Consider the following 18,100-nt stretch of genomic DNA (forward strand, 5'->3'; position numbering starts at 1 on the left):
ATCAAGGAAAATCCCCACTGTTCCAACACACACACTTAAAATACATCTATTTCAAACCTTCTGCTTTAAAAAGTGCCCCAGCTTAAACAACAGATTATATCATGACCATACATGGAAAGCTCTAATTTGCCTCCTTGTCCATCTGGAATATTCCTGTTTGCTCTTCAAGACTATCCATGCTGATGTCATATCTACTGTGCAGCCTCCCCAGAAGTGCCCAGGATTCTTTCATGATCCTGTAATGCTCCCTATAAAACCCTGCTGGAGCCCTGGACACACATCTACTTTCTCCTATTAGATGGGGAAGATAAAACAACTTAAAATAAATGAGATATCATTTAGTAACTAGGTTACACACATAGAAATGATATTAGCAAACTAGTACTGTGTATGTAGTGTTGATGTGGTAGTGTTGAGGTAAAACCAAACACTATCTGTGCCCAGTCCCAGTTGTCTAATCTGTAATATGAGAGAGAAGGACCAAATCAACTCTAGGATTCCTTTCAGTTTTATGGCCCATGCTTTTATTAATTTACCATAAATAACTATATCTTCTTGGCAGATAGATATTATAAAGTCCAAATCTTTTCACCAAGCCGTTGCCTTTGCTTAACTGGACCAAGAAGTAGACATAAAAGAAAATTTGTTTCCTCATTTGAGAACTCAGCATGGCATCTCACTTGTACTCTTATCATTTTTATGCAGCACCACTTAGTGTAGGCTCTATCAAGTAATTACACACAGTGTAATAGTTGCCAAATACCTATAATGTCGATTAAATGTCCAAACTTTTCCAGTAGTGTTTTTAGGTTTTCTTGTTTTGAAATGATCTGTTCAAAGAAAAGGAACAAGAAATCAGAGTACCTATCAGCAGGGGGCCAGTTAAATACTAATAAAACTAACAGTTAGGACATTGTAGCATTAAAAAGAATGAGATAAATCTAAATGTAATAACATGGAGAAAAGTTCTGCATATCTCATTAGATGAAAAACAATATGTCACAGGTCATTTTTTGGTATGATTCATATGTGACATAATCATATGAATCAATACTAATTCTATGTATTAGTGTATATACAGAAAATATTTAGTAGCAATCTCTGAGAAGAAGAAAGGAATAGCAAGTGGAAAGGCTTAAATTTTTTTCTTTTTTACTTTACAGATATTTGCACTGCTTCATAGATTTTTTACAATAATAAAATAAAGCACAAAAACTACTTAAGGAGAACTTAACATTCTAAGTCACACATCTTAATTGAAATTCCATTTGTGCAAAATTGTTCTGTAATTACTCAGGTATGTAGACCACTTATCTCTTCCCTTTCATTTACCCTCATTTTCTTTCTTTCAATTTTTCTTGGCCCTTTCTTCCTGATTTTCCTTTTTTTGTTCTGATTTCATTTCTCCTTGTTGTATTCCATATTTTCCTGCCTTTAATTTCCTTCCTCCATTCCCCTAAACTGAATCCCGGAAAGGTAAAAAATCTGAAAGTGTAAACAGGTGATTTTCGTGTTGGGTGGTGACTCTAATCATGGCCCAGAGATCTCCAAATACAGGAATCTGAACTGTGTGCTCTGATCGCCTGAGAGGAACTGTGGCCAACACGGAAGGACATCAAGATTCAGAGACCGACTGTAGAGATTTAAAACAAAATTCTATCACTCAAATCCAGAATCTACTTTTTCATGAAAATATATAACAATTTGGCTTTAATGTTGTGGCCATTTCACCTGCTGTCCATTAGGAAAAAGAGTGAATCCTGGAATAAAGGAGCCTCCATAACTAAGAGAGGACTGGGCTAATGCTACCATGGCAACTGCCAGGTTAATAAGAACAGTTGGTGAAAGATACGAAGTATTTGGCGGGTCTTGCTTCTTATGGCTAAAAGTCTATGTCATTGGATTGAATTGAAATTGAATTGGATTGAAACACATTGAATTGGAAAGCAAAAGACTACCCTGAGGCAGAGGCTTATCAAGGATTCACTTAATTTATTGTTGCAATTTGGTGTGCAATATATGTCAAACTCTGCCAGATGCCTAAAATATATTCTACCTTAGCCTTCAGAATAATGCTATGATGCATTTTCCCTACTTTGTAGATGAAGAAACTGATGTTGAGAGACATTAGGAAACCCCTCCAATGTCATCAACTAATGAGTAAATGTCTGTATCACTCTCTGCTTTCTCCCAGACAACTTCAGCAAGGGCTGCTTTGTGGAATCACACTGGAGTCTTCATGAAGCCATGTGTTTACATATAACACATATAAGCTAAAGCTTCCAAGCTCTCTGGAGTTAAACAGTTGCAGAACATCAGCTATTCAATTTGTTCAGTGTTCAGGTGTCTTCCACTTTGCATAAGAATGCTAGGAAAATAATTCCATTTTTTCAGAATTAATAAGCTAGAATCAAAATGAGTTATGTCTCTCTTAATACATATTTAATGTATATTCATATATATTTATCTATATATAGAAACATCCACATACATATTTATATATTATCAGGCAATGTTTACATTGCAGTAAGGTCGACTGCAAACTTCTTTTATCTGCAGAGAGAAAAAGATGAGGTGGTATTCTTTACATTTCTAGAATGGGGTACCTATAATTTCACTTCCTATCTCTAATACCATGCTGCTCCACAGCAGTGAGACCTTTATTTATACAGAAACAAAAAGGCCTAGATCAAGGAGGCGTGTGTGTGTGTGTGTGAGTGTGTGTGTGTATGTGAGTGTGAAAGTGTGTGTGTGTGTGTGTGTGTGTATTGTGGCTCTGAAAGGTTTCTGAAGCAATGGCTACTCGTTTTAACTAAAGTAAACCGGTTTTAACAGGTAGATTCAATTCTCATGTCCTCTGCATCTAATGCATTTTTATTGTGAGTGGCAAGCTGTAAACATTAGCATTTTAAATCTATCTTTGAAAAGGCACAAACATGAATGCTCCCATTGCTTCCCTCCCCTTCCTATCTCCCAGCCATAGACAATGACTGAACACATGTTCTACTGTCATCGCTGAAGGAGGTTACAGAGGGAAACCTAAGTTAAGACAGGTAGTTCTTAATGTAAGTTTCATCTACACCAGCAGGGGCCATTTGGTCTTCCAAGAAAAGTTGACTCCCTGCAAGCCTGCTTGCTTCTCAGTCATTGGACTATTGAAACCTAGAAATGTTGGGTAAGAAGTCACCAAAGCAACTCCTAAGGACTGATGGTAAAAACAGTAGACAGTGGTGACATTCGAAACCATCCCTACAAGGACACATCAGCCTGACGTTTATATAGTTTGTTTAAAATACAATTTTCACACTGCAAAGCTAGAAAGTCACTGTACAACTTAGCAAGTTAAGTATGTCGCATAAATTCATATCCAGAGTTTCACAGTGCTGAGTTTTATGATAGATCATGAGAGCTCTTTGCCTTTCTGACTTATGACCTATATGTTTCCTCCTTTAAAAAAAGAAAGTTTTAGAAGCAGAAGAATGAAAGGTGGCAAGGTTTAGTGTAAGACAACTGGTATTGCAAGGAATTTGCAAATGACATGGTGAAGTATACTCCACAGCCTAGAACAGGGGTTCCCAAACCCTGGGCCACGGACCAGTGTGTTAGGAACTGGGCTGCACAGCAGGAGGTGAGCAGCAGGCCAGTAAGTAAAGTTTCATCTGTATTTACAGCTGCTCCCCATCACTGGCATTACCACCTGAGCTCTGCCTCCTGTCACATCAGTGGCAGCATTAGCTTCTCATAGGAGCGGGAACCCTGTTGTGAACTGCGCATGCATGGGATCTACGTTGCACACGCCTTATGAGAATCTAATGCCTGATGACCTGTCACTGTCTCTCATCACTCACAGATGGGACCGTGTAGTTGCAGGAAAGCAAGCTCAGGGCTCCTACTGATTCTACATTATGAGTTGTAGAATAATTTCATTATATATTACAACATAATAATAATAGAAATAAAATGCACAATAAATGTAATGCACTTGAATCATCCTGAAATTACCCCCCCACACAGCCTGCCACCCCCTGCTCCCCAGTTTGTGGAAAAATTGTCTTCCATGAAACCGGTCCCTGGTGCCAAAAAGGTTGGGGACCACTGGCATAGAGGACAAGATAAATTCCAATAAGCTTACATTGTTACAGAATTACAAGTACAACAGATCATTAAGACTAAAAGCGTAAGTTTAGAATGGGTGACCAATTTGATTTATACATAAGATTAAAGACAGAAAGGACTGTTTTTCTAGAACTGTTTATAGTTTATCTGCTATGAAAGAGGGTGGCTGGGATGTCCATTCAAGATCCCTTCCAACAGAGAATTACAAACATGGTTACATCTCTTAATCCTTTAGTGCCATCTATGGTCCCAATTTAGAAAGTGTCAGTTTAAAACAAATTCTAGATACTGTGTTGTCTCCTAGTTTAAAATTAGCATATTAATCTCTCAATTATATTTCTTTTGGGTTTGACTAAATGAACTGGATATCTTTCTGAAGGGCAATTTGGCAATATGTATTATGAGATTTAAAAATGTTTAAACTCCTTAACTCAGTGACTCCATGTCTAGGAAATATCAAGAAAGATACATGTATAAGTATATTCATTACTGTATTATTTTTAAAAACAATGTGCAAATGATTAAAATACATCTATATGATGGAATATGATGCATCCATTTTTCAAAATGTGTCAAAAGAAAAAAAAATCACCTTCAGTTGCAATCTCTATAATTTTTCTCCTTATAGAAAGATTTCAAGTCTTTCATAAACTGTCAAAAATCTGAAGAGATCTATAATGCTACAGTACGCTACATCACACCAAAATACAATCCATAACCCACAAAACTAAACAGCTAGCTATGTGCCTAGCAAATAGAGTTTACAAATATGCTAGAAGAGAGTGTTAAATTTTGCATATACATCATTCAAGATAAATGATATAGACTCCTTACTTTGCAGAGAAAACAGAAGTTACCAGATTGAAACTCCTTCATTTTTTTGAAATAAAACATACTTACCTCCCTGTCTATCCTGGTCTGCATCTCTCTGACTACCAGAGAGGGGAATAATCTCTCCACCTCTGCTCTGGATTTTACCCCATTACCCACTTTAAGAACTTTACACCATTCATCATCTCTTTTCTTCTCCATGTGTATTCAAACTTTTCTCTCAATTGAATGTTTTACACCAACTTTAAAACATACTCAAGTGAATGTTATTTAAAACAAAAAATGAAAAGAATTTCTCACTCAAATCCATGTCCTCCACCTCCTCACTTCTAGCAACTGTAGTACTATTTCTATCACTCACTTCACAGTCATTCTTGATTTACTTTTTGTGCTATTGCAATTTTCACACCTCCTGCTCAATCCTAAACCCACTTCAGTCTGGCACATAACCCCATCACAGAGTGAAATAGCCCTCTGTAAAGTCACTAATGACTTCTCTGTTGCTAAATTCATGGATTTTTTTCAGTAGTCATTGCACTGTTTCAGCAGTAGTCAACATTCTTGACCAATGCCTCCTTCCTGAAACACACACTACCCTTGGTCTTCCCCTTTTCTTCAGCTACTTCTGAGTCTCCTTTGCTGCTCATTCTCCTCTTCTTGGCCATTAAATGCCATGGCACAGTTTTTGGCATCCTTCTCACTCTACAATCTCCCCTTAGGCAATTTCTTCATAGTTATGGTTTCAATCACCACTTACATGCAAATAATTTACAAACTGATTTCTAGCCCTATGCTTTTCTCTGAATTCCAGAAACACACACACATACACACACACACACACACACACACACATGCACACAAGAACACAAGCATAAAGTGGGCAAGTGACATCACTTCTCTAAGGCATTTCAATCTCTACTTGACCAAAGCATAACTTATAGTTTTTTCTTCCAAATTTACTCTCTTTCGGTGCTCTCTTTAAGTTCTATAAATGGCCCTACAACCTTTCTATTTAGGCAAACCAAATCCCGAAAATCATCCTGGGTACCCCCCTCTCTACCATGCATATGTAATCCATTCCCAGGCTCTGTGGATTTTATTTCTTACCTCTTCAATCCATCTCTTCATCTCCACCCTTATATTGATCCAGGTCACCATTATCTCTTGTCTGATGCAACAGTCTTATTAGTTTTAATAGTCTTAATGCTTTTATTTCTTCTTCCTCAATCTTATTTATTTGCTTTCTTTTCTAAATGTACTAGCTAGAACTTCTAGCACAATTTTGAGTAGGAGTAAAGAAAGAGAACATCTTTGCCTTGTTCCTTATCTTAAGGCGAAAGCATTCATTTTCTCACCATTAAATATGATGTTAGTGGTAGTTTTTTTGTAGGTGTTCTTTACCAGACAGAGAAATTTCTCCTCTATTCCTAGTTTGCTAAAAGTGTTTTATTATAAATGGGTGTAGGATTTTGCCAAATGCTTTTACTCTGTCAATCAATAGGATTATATAATATTTCTTCTTTAGCCTGTTGATAGAATGCATTGCAATAATTAATTTTCAAATGCTGAAACTGCCTTTCATATTCAGAATAAATCCCAGCTGGTTATTGTGTTAGTCTGTTCTCACACTGCTATAAAGAAATACCCAAGACTGGATAATTTATAAAGGGAAGAGATTTAATTAACTCACAGTTCCACATGGCTGAGGAGGCCTCAAGCAACTTACAATCATGGCAGAAGGCAAAAGGGAAGCAAGGACCTTCTGCACAGGGTGGCAGGAGAGAGAAGTGCTAACAAGAGCAGGGAAAACTGCCTTATAAAACCATCAGATCTCATGAGAATTCACTCACTATCATAAGAACAGTATAGGGAAATTGCCCCCATGATCCAATCACTTGCCACCAGGTCTCTCCCTAAACACCTGGGGATTACCATTCAAGGTGAGATTTGGGTGGGGACACAAAACCTAACCATATAATTCCACCCCCAGCTCCTCCCCAATCTTGTGTCCTTATATTTCAAAACCAATCATGCCTTCCTAGCAGTCCCCTAAAGTCTTAACTCATTTCAGCATTAACTCAAAAGTCAAAGACCAAAGTCTCATCTGAGACAAAGCAAATCTCTTCTGCCTGGGATCCTTTAAAATCAAAAACAAGTTAGTTACTTCCAAGATACAATGAGGGTACAGGCATTGGATAAATGCTCTCATTCCAAATGGAAGAAATTGGCCAAAACAAAGGGGCTACATACAGGTCCCATGCAAGTCAGAAATCCAACAAGGCAGTCATTAAATCTTAAAGCTCCAAAATGATCTCCTTTGATTTCATATCTCATATCCAGGTCATGCTGATGCAAGAGGTAGGATCCCATAGCCTTGGGCAGCTCCAGCCTTGTGGTTTTGCATGGTATAGCACCCCCTGGCTGCTTTTTCAGGCACATGGTGCAAATTGTTGGTGGATCTATCATTCTGGGGTCTGGAGAATGGTGGCCCTCTTCTCACAGCTCCACTAGGCAGTGCACCAGTGGGGACTCTGTGTGGGAGCTCCAACCCCACATTTCTCTTCCACACTGCCTTAGCAGAGGTTATCCATGAGGTCCCCACCCCTGCAGAAGACTTCTGCCTATACATCCAGATGTTTCCATACATTCTCTGACATCTAGGCAGACGTTCCCAAACCTTAATTCTTGTGTTCTGCACACCTGCAGGCCCAACATCACATGGAAGCTTCCAAGGCGTGGGGTTTGCACTGCCTGAAACAATGGCCTGGGCTGTACGTTGGTCTCTTTTAGCCATGGGTGGGATGCAGGACACCATGTGCTGAGGCTGCCCAGAGCAGCAGCAGGGCCCTGGGCCCAGCCTAGGGAACCATTTTTCTCTCCTAGGCCTCCAGGTCTATGATGGGAGAGGTTGCCATGAAGACCTTTGACATGCCCTGGAGACATTTTCTCCCTTGTCTTGGTGATTAACTCCTCATTACTTATGCGAATTTCTGCAGCAAGCTTGAATTTCTCCTGAGAAAATGGGTTTTTCTTTTCTTTTCTTTTCTTTTTTTTTTTTTGAGATGGAGTCTCCCTCTGTCACCCAAGCTGGAGTGCAATGGCATGATCTCAGCTCACCTCTGCCTCCTGGGTTCAAGCAATTCTCCTGCCTCAGCCTCCCAAGTAGCTGGGACTACAGGTGCATGCCACCACTCCAAGCTAATTTTTGTATTTTTAGTAGAGATAGGGTTTCACCTTGTTGGCCAGGCTGGTCTCGAACTCCTGACCTTAAGTGATCCATCCACAGTGGCCTCCCAAAGTGCTGGGATTACAGCCATGAGCCACCACACCCAATGGGTTTTTCTATTCTATTACATCATCAGGCTGCAAACTATCCAAACTTTTTTTCTTTTTTGAGACAGAGTTTTACTCTCGTTGCCCAGGCTGGAGTGCAATGGTGCGATCTCAGCTCACCACAACTTCCACCTCCCAGGTTCAAGTGATTCTCCTGCCTCAGCCTCCCAAGTAGTTGGGATTACAGGCAGGCACCACCATGCCTGGCTAATTCTGTATTTTTGGTAGAGATGGGATTTCTCCATATTGGTCACGTTGGTCTCAAACTCCTGACCTCAGGTAATCTGCCTGCCTCAGCCTCCCAAAGTGCTGGGATTACAGGCATGAGCCACCACACCAAGAAAAATTGTCCAAATTTTTATGCTCTGCTTCCCTTGTAAGTTCCGATTTCAGATCATCTCTCTCAAGTTCAAAGTTTCACAGATGTCTAGGGCAGGGATAAAATGCTGCCAGTCTCTTTGCTAAAGCACAGCAAGAGTACACTTTGTTCCAGTTCCCAGTAAGTTCCTCATCTTTATCTGAGACCACCTCAGCCTGGACTTCATTGTTTACATCACTATCAGCATTTTGGTCAAAACCATTCAACAAGTCTCTAGTAAGCTTCAAATGTTCCCACATCTTCCTATCTTCTTCTGAGCCCTCCAAACTGCTCCAACCTCTGCCTGTTACCCAGTTCCAAAGTTGCTTCCACATTTTGGGGTATCTTCATAACAGTGCCCCATTCCCAGTATGAATTCACTATATTAGTCCATTCTTACACTGCTATAAGGAAATACCCAAGACTGGGTAATTTATAAAGGAAAGAGGCTTAATTGACTCAAAGTTTCACATGGTCGAGGAAGCTTCAGGAAACTTGCAATCATGACAAAAGGCAAAGGGGAAGCAAGGACCTTCTTCATATGGTGGCAGGAGAGAGAAGCTCTAACAAGAGCAGGGAAAACTGCCTTATAACATAATCAGATCTCATGAAAATTAACTCTCTATCATGAGAATAGCATGAAGAAAACTACATCCATAATCCAATCACTTCCCACCAGGTCTCTTCCTAAACACCTGAGGATTACAATTCAAAGTGAGATTTGGATGGGGACACAAATCTAACCATATCAATCACAATATATAACTCTTCTTAAACATTTTCGTATTCCATTTGCCAATACCTTCTTGGGATTTTTCTATCTATATTCATGAGAGATATTAGTCTACAGTTTTCCTTTTCTTATTAAGCATTTTTCTTGTTTTGGTATTAGGGTGATACTGACCTCATAGAATAGGTTAGAATGTGTTCCTTCAGCTTCTACTTTTGGGAAGAGACTATATGTAATTACATCTTTTTTTTCTTTAAATGTTTGGTAGAATTCACTAATATAACCAACTGAGCCTGATGCTTTCTTTTTTGAAAGATTATTAACTCTTTATTTAATATCTTTAATAGACATAGATCTATTGAGATTATCTATTTCTACTTCTGTGAGTTTGGATAGTTTGTGTTTTTCAAGAAATTGATTAATTGCATCCAAGAGTCCAAATTTGTGGACATAGAGCTGTTCATGGTATTTATTTATTTATTTATTTATTTATTTTAGTGTCAGTGGGAACAGTAGTGATGATTTCTCTTTCATTTCTGATATTATCAGTTTATATCTTCTTTTTTGTTTTTGTTATTATGTATTACGTGTTGAATTGTGTGTCCACCCTCCCAAACTCATATGTTGAAGTACTAACTGACAGTACCTAAGAAGTTACCTTATTTGGAAATAGAGTCATTGCAGATAAAATTTGTTAAGTTAAATTGAAGTCACACTAGCATAGGGTAGGCCCCTAATCCAATATGACTAGGAGACAGACACACATACAGTGAAGTGAAAATACAAGGCAAACACCATGTACAAATCAAAGAATGCCTTAGGCTACCAGAAGCTAGGTGGGAGGCAAGGAACATGAAACTGCCTTTGCAAAGACATGACAACAAGAGAAGACTAGCATGGCTGACTCCACCTTGCTTCTAGCCTCCCAGGCTGGCTGTCCTCACTCATTCCTGAACATTGGCCAAGCTAACCATGGGAGTAATTTTGTTTATAGCTTAATGACCCCCTCCTTGTTCACAGACTGAAACTCCCTTTGTAAGATGAATGAAAGACCATAAGATTAGTATTATGAGAGGAGCCTGAATTCTGCTAAGATGTAGGCATAGTTAAATAACAACCAGCTATTTTTTCCTAGCCTTTTTTTTACTCCTCTGGAGTCATGTGGCCAGATCACAAGATTTGTGACTTCCCCAATTGCTCCTACAGATAACACACCTAAGATTGGTCTTTTGAGATGTTTTTCAGCCTTTTGCATTCTGGCAATTGACTGACTCTACCCAGACCCATGACTCATGAGTCAACCAGTCTTGTGGCCCCACCCAGAGGCTGACTCAGCATTAGGATCATTTTTCTCACTCCTGTAATTGTATATCCCCAACCAATTAACAGCACCCATTCCTTAGTCCCCTGCCTGCCAATTTATCCATAAAAACCCTAGCCTCTGAGTTCTCAGGGAGGTTGATTTGAGTAATAAATTCTTGTCTTTAATTTGACTACCCCAAATTAATTAAACAATTTCTCTACTGGAATACCACTGTCTCAGTGAATTGGCTTTATCTGTGCAGTGGGCAAGAAGAATCTGTCAGGTGATTCCAAACAGTCTCCTTTACACAAGGAACCAACTTTGATTCACCTTCATTTCAGACTTACAGCATTCAGAACTGTGAGACAATAATTTCCATTGCTTAAGCCACCCAGTGTGCAGTACTTTGTGATAGCAGATCCAGCTAACTAATATACTGGGCTCTGGGAATACATGAGCTATAGTTTTCAGTGGCTTTAAATTCCTCTAGCATTTTTGTTTTTTCAACCTTCTTAAATAAAGCCCAGATTTTGAAGTTATTGTAGCTATAATTCACTTGATTATACTGGATCCCTGTTGATGTGGTGTTAAGGTATGGGGCAAGGGAAACATTCTATAATCCCATGATTAAATCTCAGTCTTTTAGCAGGCCTGTATCTCTGTGCTGTGACCTTCATAATTGTTTCTTATATTTTCTCCATTAGGTGAGACAGAAAGCCTAAAGTGAGCTAAATTTGGGTGAAGGCCCTTCCTCACAGGTGGGACAAGGCTCTGATAAAGACTTTTCTCCTAGAGAGTAGGCTTTTTGATATGGAGAGTACTTTGGACATATTTCAAAATGATTACTTTTTTTTTCTCCCCGCTGCCAGAGTTGTGAAGCAAAGCTTTTTTGGTTCTTCACCATGGGTTTCCTGGAGGTAAAATCCATGCAAGTATGGAGGCCTCCTAAGACTGAAAGTTTCTCAGTCTCATGAGTTCACACTCAGCCTCCAAAAATGCATCTGAGGAAGAAAAATAGCTCAGAGCAGTCTGAGAAATGTGAGGCATGCAGAACTTATCAGGTCCAGAGAGACATGGGTATGAGACTTTTGTTAGATGCCATCCAAAACACTTTAGTTAGGTGCCATCCATAACCCCACCACCACCACCACCACACCCATGACCAGGAGCAATTGTTTAAAGCATTTTGTCAGATGGCCGAATAGGAACAGCTCCAGTCTGCAGCTCCCAGCAAGATGAACGCAGAAGGTGGGTGATTTCTGCATTTCAGAAATGAGGTACCTGGTTCATCTCACTGGGACTGGTTGGACAGTGGGTGTAGCCCACAGAGGACAAGCCAAAGCAGGGTGGGGCATCATCTCACCCAAGAAGTGCAAGGGGTTGGGAAATTCTCTCCCCTACCAAAGGGAAGTCATGAGGGACTGTGCCTAAGGAAAGGTGCACTCCAGCAGAGATACAGCGCTTTTCCCACAGTCTTCGCAACTCACAGACCGGGAGATTGCCTCTGGTGCCTACACCACCAGGGCCCTGGGTTTCAAGCACAAAACTGGGCAGCTGTTCAGGCAGACACCAAGCTAGCTGCAGGAGTTTTTTTTTTTCCATACCCCAGTGGCAGCTGGAATGCCAGCAAGACAGAACCATTCACTCCCCTAGAAAGAGGGCTGAAACCAGGGAGCCAAGTTGTCCAGATTGGCAGGTCCCACCACCACAGAGCCCAGCAAGCTAAAATCCACTGGTTTGAAATTCTCACTGCCAGCACAACACTCTGAGGTCAACCTGGGACACTCAGGCTTCATGGGGGGAGAGGCATATACCATTGCTGAGGCTTGAGTAGGCAGTTTTACCCTCACAGGGTACACAAAGCTGCTGGGAAGTTCAAACTGAGCAGAGCCCACCACAGCTCAGCAAGGCCACCGTGGACAGACTGCCTCTCTAGATTCCTCCTCTCTGGTTAGAGCATCTCTGAAAAAAAGGCAACAGCCCCAGTCATGGACTTATAGATAAAACCCCAACCTTCTGGGGACAGTGCATCTCAGGGAAGGGGCAGCTGTGGGCACAGCTTCAACAGACTTAAACGTCCCTGCCTGATGGCTCTGAAGAGAGCAGCGGATCTCTCAGCACAGTGTTGAGCTCTGCTAAGGGTCACACTGCCTCCTCAAGTGGGTCCCTGACCCCTGTGTATCCTGACTGGGAGACATCTCCCAGGGGCCGACACACCACATACAGGAGAGCTTTGGGTGGCATCTGGCAGGTTCCTCTCTGTGATGAATCTTCCAGAGGAAAGAACAGGCAGCAATCTTTGCTGTTCTGCAGCCGCCGCTGGTGCTACCCAGGCAAACGGGGTCTGGAGTGGACCTCCAGGAAACTCCAACAGACCTGCAGCAGAGGGGCCTGACTGTTAGAAGGAAAACTAACAAATAGAAAGGAATAGCATGTCCACTCAGAGACACCATCTGAAGGTCACCAACATCAAAGACCAATGGTAGATAAATCCATGAAGATGGGGAGAAACCAGCACAAAAATGCTGGAAATCCCAAAAACAAGAACACTTCTCCTCCAAAGGATCACAACTCCTCGACAGCAAGGGAAGAAAACCGGAAAGAGAATGAGTTTGATGAATTGACAGAAGTAGGCTTCAGAAGGTGGATAATAACAAACTCCTCCAAGCTAAAGGAGCATGCAAAGAAGCTAAGAATCTTGAAAAAGTTTAGTTGAATTGCTGACTAGAATAACCAGTTTGCAAAAGAATATAAATGACCTGATGGAGCTGAAAAACACAGCACAAGAACTTCATGAAGCATACACAAGTGTCAATAGCCAAATTGAGCAAGTAGAAGAAAGGATAGCAGAGATTGAAGATCAACTTAATGAAATAAAGCATGAAGACAAGATTAGAGAAAAAAGAATGAAAAGAAACAAGCAAAGCCTCCAAGAAATATGGAACTATGTGAAAAGACCAAATCTATGTTTGATTGGTGTACCAGAAAGTGATGATGACAATGGAACCAAGTTGGAAAACACTCTGCAGGATATTATCCAGGAGAAATTCTCCAACCGAGCAAGACAGGCCAACATTCAAATGCAGGAAATACAGAGAACACCACAAAGATACTCCTTGAGAAGAGCAACTCCAAGACACATAATCATCAGATTCACCAAGGTTGAAATGAAGGAAAAAATGTTAAGGACAGCCAGAGAGAAAGGCCAGGTTACCCATAAAAGGAAGCCCATCAAACTAACAGCGAATCTGTCTGCAGAAACCTTACAAGTCAGAAGAGAATGGGGGCCAATATTCAACATTCTTAAAGAAAAGAATTTTCAAACCAGAATTTCATATCCAGCCAAACTAAGCTTCATAAGTGAAGGAGAAATAAAATCCTTTACAGACAAGCAGATGTTGAGAGATATTGTCACCACTAGACCTACTTTACAAGAGCTCCTGAAGAAAGCACTAAACATGGAAAGGAACAACTGGTACCAGCCACTGCAAAAACATACCAAATTGTAAAGACCATCAACACTGTGAAGAAACTGCATCAATTAACAGGCAAAATAACCAACTAGCATCATAATGACAGGATCAAGTTCACACATAACAATATTTACCTTAAATGTAAATGGGCTAAATGCTCCAATTAAAAGACACAGACTGGAAAATTGGATAAAGAGTCAAGACCCATCAGTGTGCTGTATTTGGGAGACACATCTCATGTGCAGAGACACACATAGGCTCAAAATAAAGGGATGGAGGAAGATCTACCAAGCAAATGGAAAACAAAAAAAAGCAGAGGTTGCAATCCTAGTCTCTGATAAAACAGACTTAAACCCACAAGGATCAAAAAAGACAAAGAAAGCCATTACATAATGGTAAAGGGATCAATTCAACAAGAAGAGTTAACCATCCTAAATATATATGCACCCAATACAGGAGCACCCAGATTCATAAAGCAAGTCCTTAGTGACCTACAAAGAGACTTAGACCCCCACACAATAATAATGGGAGACTTTAACACCCCACTGTCAACATTAGACAGATCAATGAGACAGAAAGTTAACAAGGATACCCAGGACTTGAACTCAGCTCTGCACCAAGCAGATCTAATAGACATCTACAGAACTCACCATCCCAAATCAACAGAATATACATTCTTCTTAGCACCTCATCGCAATTATTCTAAAATTGACCACATAATTGGAAGTAAAACACTCCTCAGCAAATGCAAAAAAAATGGAAATCATAACAAACAGTCTCTCAGACCACAGTGCAATCAAATTAGAAATCAGGATTAAGAAACTCACTCAAAACCACACAACTACATGGAAACTGAACAACCTGCTCCTGAAAGACTACTGGGTACATAACGAAATGAAGGCAGAAATAAAGATGTTCTTTGAAACCAATGAGAACAAAAACACAACGCACCAGAATCTCTGGGACACATGTAAAGCAGAGTATAGCAGGAAATTTATAGCACTAAATGTCCATAAGAGAAAGCAGGAAGATCTAAAATTGATACCCTAACATCAAAATTGAAAGAACTAGGGAAGCAAGAGCAAATAAATTCAAAAGCTAGCAGAAGACAAGAAATAACTAAGATCGGAACAAAACTGAAGGAGACAGAGACATGAAAAACGCTTCAAAAAAATCAATGAATCCAGGAGCTAGTTTTTTAAAAAGATCAACAAAATAGATAGACCGCTAGCCAGACTAATACAGAAGAAAAGAGAAAAGAATCACATAGATACAATAAAAAATGATACAGGGGATATTACCACTGATCCCACAGAAATGCAAACTACCATCAGAGAATACTATAAACACCTCAATGCAAATAAACTAGAAAGTCTAGAAGAAATGGATGAATTCCTGGACACATACACCCTCCCACGTCTAAACCAGGAAGAAGTCGAAACCCTGAATAGACCAATAACAATTTCTGAAATTGAGGCAGTAATTAATAGCCTACCAACCAAAAAAATGTCCAGGACCAGACGAATTCACAGCTGAATTCTACCAGAGGTACAAAGAGGAGCTGGTATCATTCTTTCTGAAGCTATTCCCAACATTAGAAAAAGAGGGAATCCTCCCTAACCTATTTTATGAGGCCAGCATCATCCTGATTCCAAAACACAACAAAAAAAAGAAAATTTCAGGCCAATATCCCTGATGAATATCCATGCAAAAATCCTCAATAAAATACTGGCAAACCGAATCCAGCAGCACATCAAAAAGCTTATCCACCACTATCAAGTCGGCTTCATACCTGGGATGCAAGGCTGGTTCAACATACGCAAATCAATAAATGTAATCCATCACATAAACAGAAGCAATGACAAAAACCACATGATTATCTCAATAGATGGAGAAAAGACCTTTAACAAATTCAACAGCCTTCATGCTAAAAACTCTCAATAAACCAGGTATTGATGAAGCGTATCTCAAAATAAGTTACCACAAGTTGCACAATGTGACCTTCAGCCATTATCTTCATGGCCCTGGAATTTGTGATACAAAGAACAATGTACAGGCAACCACTAATCAATGTTTTTTTTCTGTAAACCAATGAGAATTCCTGATGAGCAACTTTGTATAATCCCATTCCTGTTCCCCTTTTCGCCTTTAGAAACCTGCTTGTAACAAAGGCCAAATGGGGAGCTCATACCCAAATTTACTGAGGTCTGAGTTTTCTGGGCAACTGTTCTTACCTTGGCTTAAGTAAACTCTTAAAAATTATACTTTGTTCCTCAGCTTCTTCCTTTAGGTCAGCATGTCAAAATTACCATTTAAGTGTCATTATCAGTTTATTGTTCCTATGGATTCTGGTCTAGGTAAGCTGATCTCAGCTATGATTCTCTGTATTTGCTAGTGTCTCCAGATTTCAGGATGACAGTTTATTTTCTGACCTCAATTTTCTGAAGGGTTCAAGAAAAGCAACTGGTTTTTCATTTTGTTCAAGATTTTTTTTGTGAAGTTGGGAGTGACTATTTCCAAGCCTTCTATGTGTCAGAGCTGAAAGCAGAAGTCGAATTTATTTTTTTATTTTATTATTTATTTTCTTTTCTGCTCCCATACAAGGAGAATTTTTTTAAAAAACAAAACTTAGCATCTAAAATTCCTTCTATGCCATATATTTATGTAATTGTAACCAAAACTTAGACATATTAAAATTTTAATGAGTTTTTTGAACTTTTAACAATTCATAAATTACAAGCAGTTTAGCACTTTAGAAAGAGGGTGTGAGGGCAAAACTTTTATAAGGTGCTCATGGAAGCAAGAAAAAGAAAATATTTGATTCATTAAAGTGGAAAGTCCCTAGTTAGGGGTTAGTTGGCAGTATCTGATCAGTTAAGCTAAAAGTTTCATTTTGCTATTTACGATGAGTTGGGTTTCAGTTTGCTTATATAGTTGGAAGTTTCTGACTGGTTAAGCTAAAAGTTTCATTTCACTATTTACAGTGAGTTGGGTTTCAGTTTGCTCATGTAGGACCTAAGGCCTAAATCCATCTCAGCCTAATGGCCTCTCATTAATTTTCTAACACAAGCTTTTAAATCCAAAATATCTATGTTACACATATGTGTATATTATGTGTATATATGTACATACAATATATTTATCTTTCCTTCAACTGTTGGATTTGAACTTTTTCTTGTTCTTCATTAGAACAATAAATATTCTTTTTTATGAACTTGTGTGAGTTTATGGCACAAACCTAGAAACTGAAAATCTAGATTAGAGACATGAATATCAACTTCTCTAGATACTAATTACTTTAACAACTTGTATTTCCAACAAGAATCTGATAATTCTGTTTAACCTATTTTTTATAATACTTTTCCTACATAATGAATGTGAAATATTACCTTTTTGTAATTTTGACAAGTATTCCCCTGATTACTAGTGAGGTTGAGATATTTTCTTATATTTATTGGCCATTCAGTTTCTCTCCTCTATAAATTGATTTTTTACATATTTTAACCATTTTTCTATCAGGCTGTCATTTTATATTGATTTGTAGGAACTCTTTCTATGCTGAATGTTAATTCTTTGTTGATTTTATAATCCTGCGTTGATTATGTGACTTACTTTTTCTCTCTTATTTGGTATCTTCTGATACAAAAAGTTTTTTTAATGTATAAAAATGTGTTGGTATTTTCCTTTATGGTTTGTATTTTTGTGTCTTGTGGCAAAATTATTTTTCAATTCTCATGTTTTAAATGTTTTCTTCTGAAATTTTTTCATTTCGTATTTAGGTTTTTAATTCAACTAAATTGTGTTTTGTCAATGTCACCATGTAATTCAGTTTTCACTTCATATATTTCAAGGCTATGTTGTTACACACTCACAAATTCATTATTATATTCTCTTGGTAATATGTTTTTTATCCCTATCAAAGTTTTCAATCTTACATTTTATTTTAATATTGATAT

This window comes from Symphalangus syndactylus, chromosome 3 (assembly GCF_028878055.3).
Source record: "Symphalangus syndactylus isolate Jambi chromosome 3, NHGRI_mSymSyn1-v2.1_pri, whole genome shotgun sequence".
Taxonomy (NCBI): domain Eukaryota; kingdom Metazoa; phylum Chordata; class Mammalia; order Primates; family Hylobatidae; genus Symphalangus; species Symphalangus syndactylus.